Below are 9,254 nucleotides of genomic sequence, written 5' to 3'. Positions count from 1 at the left end.
ATCTGTGACCTCCTTCTCTCCAGTCTCATTTAGAGCTTTTTGTGAAGAACTTTTCCTTTGGTTTTGCAGGAATGGTTCCTTCTCATTTGTCTCTCCATAACCTACTTTTTTTTTTTTTTTAGACTTCATAACATTTAATTTTAAAATTTTAATTAGAATTTTTAATTTATTTACCTGTTCATTGCTAGTCTTCCTCTTCTGAACTCTCTGAGAGCAGAGAACAGCCTGTGCTGTTCAGTGTCTGGTACATAGTGCAATCTTGGTAAGTGTTAATTGAATGAATAAGCAGATGAATGAATGTATTTAAGATTGAGGGATGGAGGTGGCCAAACTGTACCTGACTCCATATTTCTCAAGGTCAGTTATTACACTATTCCACAGATTCTATGAGTTAAGCATACGTCATGACATGATCCCGCCTACTGATGATAAGGGTACTGGTTTGTTCTGTCTTGTCTGACTACCTGTGGATGGTGACTGCTGGTAAGAGCTTAGTGATTTGCTCCGATGCTGGGATGACAGTGGCTGGGACTACTTTGATGCTTATGCAGTCTTAATGGAAAGATTTGCCGGTAGGTAATGTTTGATTTTCAATGAAGTCTCCTTAATATTGTCCTTAACAATTCATTAGTCACTGAATTGTTTTTTTTTAAATGTATCTCATAAACTGTCACTATTTGACTTAGCTCTGCATGGGGAAAAAGTAATTCTAAGAGGATATTTAAGATAAAATGAGAATGTTTCCCAATTTTGAAAAAGAATGTAGTCATAATTTTAAAGGTACTCTTAGACTCTGAAGTTCAGTGACGATGTTTTATTAAAATATAATCCTTATCCCCCCAACATCACGGGACCATGTGGCATCACAGGACCCTTAAAAGTGATTCACTACATTTGTGGGTATTGGAAAATTTTATAAGATCTCAAATTTGTCTTTTATTGAATAGGATTAGAGTACATATAATCTGCGGAAAATGGGAAGTTGCTAATCATACATGCTTCTATTTATTGTGCTGCTGGAAAACTGCTATATGGTGAAAAGGGAGAATGGACAAAATTATTCCTGGGTCTTAATATTTCTAAATCTTTGAGTGTAGACCCAGAATTAAATGGGTACTGTGATAAGAAGAAAATTTAATCAGAACCACTTAATGGTTTTGCATTAAGATTCTTTCAATTCAATTATAAGGAAATTTAATTACTACTTATCGAGTGCCTAGAAAAAAACGAAGTTTGGATCATGGGTTTCTTGGTATTTAATTGTTCTCAGAATCTCTGTTCCAGTTCTGAACATGATTCACTCTTACTTTTACGTTCTTGACCTAATCTTGTCTACTCTAGTCTTATAATAAAAGTATTCTTTGCTCTTTTGAAAACCTCTGCTTAAACTTCATCTCCTTTAATAAGCTTTCCCACTCTAAGGCCGTTAGGTGCCTGTTGGGTGCCTGTTGTGTATTCCTATAATCTCTTTAACACACATAGAAACATACTCTCAAGAGGAGCCCCTCCAACTCTGCCTGATCCTGTTCTCAAAACCCTTCATGGATGCTTCCTAATAAACCACAAACCAGTGGCTCTCAATCCAGGCTACACATCAGAATCCCCTGGGGAACTTTTAAGAACTTTTTTATTCTTCACAGTGCTGGGGATTGTATCTAGGGCTCACATGCTAGGTAAATGCTCTACCACTGAGCTACACTCCTGATCCAAAGAAATTATTTTTAAAAAGTTTAAGATATTTTAATTTGTGACCCCTTTGTCAGATGAAATAAAATCATAATCTCTGAAGTTGAGAGTTTCACAGATGTATTTTTTTAAAAAATTTCCAGACATCTTAAATAATTGTCCAAGGATAAGACTCTGTCTTATACAAAGCAGGACTCTCATATATCTTAATATGTCTATATTTAAATATATAGTGGTCCCCCATCTGTGATTTCATTTCAATAGTTATGTACACTCAACCTTGGTCTAAAAATACAGTACAATAAGATAAGAGAGAAGATTGGTGGTGGGGGGGTTGAGAGAGATACATAAGTTTTATTACACTGTTTCATTATAATTTTCTATTTTGTTATTAGTTGTTGTTAGTCTTACTGCACCTAATTTAAATTAAGCTTGTGGTACTTATTTGTGGTGTCAGGCATTCACTGTGGTCTTAAGATGTATTTCCCATGGATAATGTGAGATACTGTATGTTTTTTTTCTCTCTCTCTCTCTCTTTTTTTTTTTTTTTGATGTTGCAATCTCTTAGAATCGTGAATTTTAGAGTTGTATTAGACATTCTCCAGAGAAACAAAACCAATAGTGTACATATACATATACATACATAGATATATGTGTGTGTTCGTATACATACAAACACACACACATATGTAATGGGAATTGACTTATATTGGTTTATGTGCTTATGGAGTCCAAGAAGTCCTACAAGGATACCGAGAAGTTCCATAGTTGGCCCTAGGCAAGTTGGAGAACCAGGAAAATTGGTGGAGTGATTCTGTCTGAATCTGAAGGCCTAAGAATCAGGGGTCAATGATGTAAGTCTGTCAGAGTCTGAAAGTCCCAAATCCAGAAGTGCTGAGGTCCAAGGGCAGGAGAAGGTGGATGTCCCAGGCGAAGAGGAGAGTGGATTTGCCTTTCCTGTTTTGTCATTCTGTTTGGGCCTCAGCAGGTTGGATGATGCCACCCACACTGGTGTGGATGATCATCTTCACTCAGTCTACAAGTTCATATACTAATCTCTTCCAGACACACCCTTTCAGACACACCGGAAATATGTTTCACCATCTATCTGAACATCCCTTAGCTCAGTCAAGCTGATATCATAAAATTGACCATCACAAGAGCTGAAACATCTCAGAGGTCATTCTTTCTCACTTTTTTTTTTTTTTTTTTTTTTTTGGTGGAAATTTTCTGCAAAGGTCTGACTTACCCAGTCCATAGATTGAAAATCATTTGGAAAATTTAAAGACTTACTGTGCTAAAGATGTTTGGAAGATAATTATTTAGAAAGCAAGTGCAAGTGTCTTTCTTTTCTTTTGAAAAAGTAGACGAAAGTGAACCCACAGATCACTAGAATGACTATAATATGTGGATGTGCCTGGGATCTGAAGTCATGAGACTCACTCCAGAACAGCTCCTGGGATGTTGGACTTGTCTCAACTCTTCTCCTTTTATTTATTTTTGCAATACTGGGGAATCAAATCCAGGGCTTCATGCATGCGTGGTAAGTGCACAACTACATCCCCATCCCTTCAGCTATTCTTTAAAACAGTTTCCATATTTGCAAAAATGTGGAGAGTAATGCCTCCAGGGCTTTTTCAGGTTTAAATTGGATAAATATTTTTGAAAGCAGGTGATACATAGTTTAATTTTTTTTTAAAGTTGCTAAATTGTGAGAACCTTCTTTTGCTGACTTAAAAAGGTAAAGATGAAAAGAATTAATTTGCATCTGAATAGGTATTTATTTATTCTATCAGTTCTAATGACGTTTAAATATCTGTTTCCCAGCATAATCTGTCTTAACCTGACCATTTGGATTAAAAAGTTGCTAGCTTTCTAGGACTCATTCCACCATATGCTCTGAAACTACTGAAATAAATATAAGCTCCATTGTTGTCCAAAGGGAATTTAGCATATTAGTAATTTTATGAAATAGTAAATCTATGTTTAAAAACACATCACTTTTAAAATTTGTTTAGAGGGAGGAAATAAAGAACTAATTGCCTAAAGTGAATAAATCTTTCTTTGAATTTATGGTTACAGAACCCCAAAGCAGGTAGAGAGTGGGGTGATTTATCTATGACAGATGAGGAAGGAGAATTAGAAATCAGTACCTGTGTGGGCCTCAAGGTCTCAGGGAGGCAAATATGTGTATATGGGGGTGTGGGGGTTGTGGGAGCATGTGTGGGGTGTGATTGCATGTCCCTGATGGTTTTCTTTCAGTTTGAGCCACAAGGAAAACAAATATCAACCACCTTTCTATTCTATGACAAGAACACCAGGACAGCCTATCAGAGGTAAAAAAACAAGAGAAGATAAGATCTTCACTATGGTCATGAGGGCAGACACTTGCTTTTAACCAGAAACAGGGGAAGTGGTAGAGTTTCAGAGTGCTGCTTGCAAAATCTGAAATTCTGCCCAAGGCAGGAGCAGTGCAGAGATCTTCCAAAGCCTCTGATTATAAACAACAATGTCAACATCACATTTATTGTACTGAAAAATAAATTCCACCCTCTAATATTTTTCTAGGGGAAAGCTCTTAGGAAAAAAAAAATCTTTTATGTCTTCCACTCCCAAAGCTTTTAAACTGCTTAATGCTTGTCTGGGATTGTAGGAATCAGCTCAAGGTTAAACATTAAATGATGATAGTTGAGTCTGGTTAGAGAAAATATCACATTGTATTTAGGTGTAACATATCTTTTAATCTTAAATATGTACATTAACTTTGATTATACCATAAATATAAGTTAGAATAATGAGATATACTATTGATAGATCCTAAAGAAATTTTTGGATATAAAACTATGTGTCTGTCAGTCAACTTCTTGTCACTACTACAAACACCTGAGATAATCAACTTATAAAGAAAAAATGTTTATTTTGATTCACAGTTTTGGAACTTCTAGTCCATGATTAGTTGGTCCTATTGCTTTGGGCTTGTGGCAAGGTAGCATGTTATGATGAAAGCACATGATAGAGCTAAGCTGCTCCAGGAGGTAGAAGATAGAAATGGCACAGAACACACCCCAAAGTTCTGAAGACCTCCTCCTAGGCCCCCCCACCTCCCAATAGTGCCCAAGGTGGGGATCACACCTTTCCCATAATGACCTTTGGGGACATTCCGGATCCAAACCATAGCAGTATCTTATTTCACCTCTCTTAATTCCCTACTTTTTGGATCTAGACTATCTTAAATGATCACACTATCCACTTAAAGCCCCCCCCCTTTTTTTTTGGTCTGGGGATTGAAGGCAGGAATGCTTTACCACATTCCTAGCCCTTAAAAACAATTTTTAAAAAATATTTTGAAACAGGGTCTCACGAAGTGGCTGAGGGTCTTGCTTAGTTGCTAAAGCTGGCCTCAAACTTGAGATACTCCTTCCTCAGATTCCTGGGTACCTGGAATTACAGGTGTGTGCTACTGAGTTTGGCCTTCTCCATAAATTTTAACATAGCATCTTTCAGATAGAAAAATCATAATCAATGGATAGAAATTATAAGCATACAAGATTCACCTCAACATAGAAGGGACCTTTCTACAAACCAAAGTGCCCTGTATCGTAGAAGACTGCTTCACAGAGGGGTTAGTTTGCTGTCATGGGAGGACTTCACTAAGTCTAAACAATCAGGCTGTCTATAGTCAAGTTAAGACCAAATAATAATGTACTGGGAATATTGTGGAAGGAATCCCAGAGTTCAATGGAAAACTGGATTGCAAAGTTCTCTTCCCAGTATAAGATTTTATGACCTTGAATAAAATAAATCTGACGCTGAATACTCTGTTTGCTGCCACTTTTCTGCTTTTAGATGGTAATAAAAGTGAAAGAATAAAGAGTACGGCAATTTTTAAACTGGAGCTCCATCATGCTAGATTTGGGGCTCCTTAGTTGACTCTGTTAATGTTTTTAAATACCAAAATATCATCCTGTTTACAGTCTTGAATTTCTTTTACATATGTTCCTGTGGTCTCTTTTAACTCTTGTCAGCCAATATGTTCTTCTGTTTCATGTTTTACCTATTCATTATGTCAATTATACCTGATTACAGGGTACTTTTTCATGGCAGATTGATTTCCATTGCAGACATAAGTAAAATCACATACATAATTTTGCCAGCAACACAACAGCTGGAAGTCCTGTGCTCTGTGTATATACTTCAAACATTAGGATGGCCAAAAAAGGTTCTGTCATTGGTATCTTTGATTAAAAGTGTATTACATAAAAAGCAATTTATTTCTTTTTATTAATTTGGAGTCATTTAAAAACTGACAGCAAAGTTTATGTCTTACCAAAACAGGGGAGGCTGCAGATAAAAGGAAGTCTTTCTCCACAGTGCCCTGGTAATGCACGTTGGGGTAACAGCTGACTTGGGGATATTAATAGCCAGCCATTGTCACTGCACCTGGCTAGGGATCATAATCTGAGACTACAACCAGTGTAGCTGAAGAGGTTGTCGGAGTCTTCTGAGCCATAGAAATGACAAAGCAATCATTTTAGATATATGGCATACTAGTCTTCATGAAATGTCTTAGATGTTCAGGAAGTTACATGATGTATACAGGAAAATAAAATTATTTTGAACAGTCTCCAAACTAACCCTCATTTGTATTATCTTAACAATGAAAATATTGATTGTAAAGAAAAATAAATAAAAGAGATTCTTGAATAAGGAAAATACAAAGCTACATTGGTAGTTGAATATGTATAAATGTAGTATGATTTAAGTTCACAAAATGTAAAACTAAGAAATAATTTCAAATGAAATAAGGATGTTGTTATAAAAAATAGTTAGAAAAGCATAATTTAAAAGGAAATAGACTTGTACAAAAGGCCTGTTATATACCTCACATAAAATACTCTACAGAATTTTTTTTTGCTTCTGTTTCTTCCTTTTCCACCCCTTTCATTCTATTCCTTTCTATTTCCTTTTCTCTCCTTTGCTTTCACAAAGATTCACAAAGATATATGTGACTTTTTCATCTGCAGGGTTGAGAAGAAAGAGCTTTCATAGAGCGATTGCTACACTCAGGGAGGGATAAAACATCTTCATAAATTATTTTAAAATAAGCTCAAAAAGACCCTCCAGGGTAAATGAAGTATAAGAAAGTGTCATGGGCATTTGGGGTAAAAGAGATTTCATGTTTCTAGAAGTCAGAGAAGCTTGCATAGGTGAAATGGATGTGGAAGTAGAATTGGGGGAGGTCTCCTTGTGAGGAAGTCTCCTTGTGAGGAAGAGTGGAGACAGACTTCACAGGATCCAGAAATGAGATGGATAAAGTGGCAGGAGTAAGGTTGGGCAAAGAGACCTGCAGCACCTCAGTTATTTCTACTGGTTTGTCAAAGTCAGGAAAACATTGTGGGTGAAGTACCACCCCTTTCAAGGAAGACTCTTCTTACTCCATTCAAGCTGTGAAATTGAACACTACTATTGATTCCCCAAAGAAAATCCACCCACAACCCAGTGTTTAGAAGTTAGTATTTATTTGACTTGTGATTCTCTATGTGCATGTGTGAGTGTGTGGAGGCTGGGTGGGTTGAAGGTGTTTATAGGTTGTGTTAGTTACCATTTTGTTGCTATAACAAAATACCTGACCAACTTAAAAGGAGAAAATGTTTATTATGGCTTATAGTTTCAGGGGTTTCAGTCCAAGGTCACTTGCTGTGGGGAGGCAGCCAAAAGCAGAGAGAGAAGGGGGCTGGGGTATCCTTCAAAGGCATGGATGACCCCAGTGACATACTTCCTCCAATTAGGCCCCAACTCCTAAAGTTTTTACCAACTTCCAGTGGGGTCACAAGCTGGGGACCAAGCCTTCTACAAGAGTCTTTAAAAAAAATTATATATATATATATAATTTTTTTTTTAGTTGTCAATGGACCTTTATTTTATTGTTATGTGGTGCTAAGAACCGAACCCAGTGCCTCACACATGCTACACAAGTGCTCTACCACTGAGGTACAACCCTAGTCCTCAAAATGAGTCTTTATGGAACATTCCAGACACACACTATTCCATGGGGTGAGATGTTTCACTGTGTGAGATAGGTAGGTCTCTTCCTCCAGAGCTCTTTCCTTCCCCAATTCCCACCATTTATGGAATCTCCAGCTTCCTTTCCTCCCTGCTCCCCTCCCACCCACCTTTCAACTCTCACTCCATCTCCTCCTCACTCATCACTTTACGCTGTCTTCAAGGGTCTGCAGCACTGAGCATGACTTCATTTGCTCTCAGCATACAAAAGATCTTTAGCTAAAAGACCCGCCTTCTCCATTGAGTGGCAGATGAATTTAACATACTTGGTCTTTTTTGCTGTGACATACCAAAATGTTGTCAACCTTCATATCTAAGGCCCTGCTGGATAAAGATGTGAAATGTGGTTTTGTAATCTCAGCAAATAATCCCAATCACTTAGAGACAGAGCAGTCCATGCAAATGTTTCCCAAGTCTTTCTGTCTGGTGGTCAGGAAGTAAGGTCTGAGATTTCTCATCTGTGCCCATCATTCTCATTTTGTGTATCATCTTCTATGGAAATTTAACATTGTCCTTAGTAGTCCGGCTGTCAGTTCCAATCACATTGCTACAAAGAGGTTGCTTCTAGCAAGCTCCTGCTGGTTTCACAGAGGCTGCTCTATGTCTTAAAGAAGCTGGAAAACATTCCTTCCTTTACATACCTGGCTGAATCCAGAAGAAAAATACTACCTTCACAAAACCAACTGTAGAAGCATATTATATTCAACTTTTCTTTCCCTTCAAAGCAAACCTTGTTACACCTTTTATTGAATGGGTTAGAAATCAAAGAATTTGATGTCGTATGTATGAATTATTTTATAGTTAGAATGTCCTTTTCTTTTTTACTCTTTCTATTATTAGGTGGATATACAACTCCTGACCATATCATTTTTTAAAATACACTTCTACACGAAAACAGAACTAATCCCTAAAGAACACCTATTGTTCTGTGGTCTTGGATTTCTAGGAAAACCTACTTTAAACTTGATATAACTCTAAATCCTCATTGATTCTTTGGGCAAACACCCCTCCAGAAGGTGGACTCATTTTCTGAATTTATTATTCATTATATTAATATTAAGGATGAAATGAGATATGTAAAGCTCAAAGAAAATGAGGATATTTCAATTAAAGCCCCATTTTGATTTTTAATGTGAAGTTTGATGTGATGGGAGAGCCTTTCAAAACAACATTGTATTTGTAGTAAATATTTGCATTCTAAGCGAGTTAGTTATTTACAATTAAATCTGCATATTTCTTTTGGAAATTGAACAGAAGTTCCCAGAATCTCTCTTCAATGATATGAGTTATGTTCCAACCTTAAGTTAAAAAATTTTCCATGCGTTCCCTCTGTTGTCCCAGAACACTGCAAACATATTTCTGTCAATGTACTTATCACATAGTGATGAAATTATCTGTGTAAGTGAACCTCTGTAAACTCGCTTTTATTAAGCTGGGTTTTGGTGTTAGATTATCAGCCCCTACTGAGGCATACTGTAGGAAGCAGCCCCATTGCTCTTGACCAA

General features: G+C 36.8%; 1 long non-coding RNA gene across 1 annotated transcript; it reads left to right on the top strand.

Annotated features, from left to right (window-relative positions):
- Window positions 1-202: 202 nt before the first annotated feature.
- Window positions 203-4,794, top strand: LOC124989610 (uncharacterized). Its single transcript, XR_007109595.1, has 3 exons — window positions 203-572; window positions 3,051-3,229; window positions 3,949-4,794. It is a non-coding gene; the product is annotated as an uncharacterized LOC124989610 (long non-coding RNA).
- The last annotated feature ends 4,460 nt before the right edge of the window (window positions 4,795-9,254 follow it).

The sequence above is a fragment of the Sciurus carolinensis genome, chromosome 7, assembly GCF_902686445.1.
Source record: "Sciurus carolinensis chromosome 7, mSciCar1.2, whole genome shotgun sequence".
Classification (NCBI taxonomy): Eukaryota; Metazoa; Chordata; class Mammalia; order Rodentia; family Sciuridae; genus Sciurus; species Sciurus carolinensis.
This window is presented reverse-complemented; position numbering and strand designations above follow the sequence as displayed.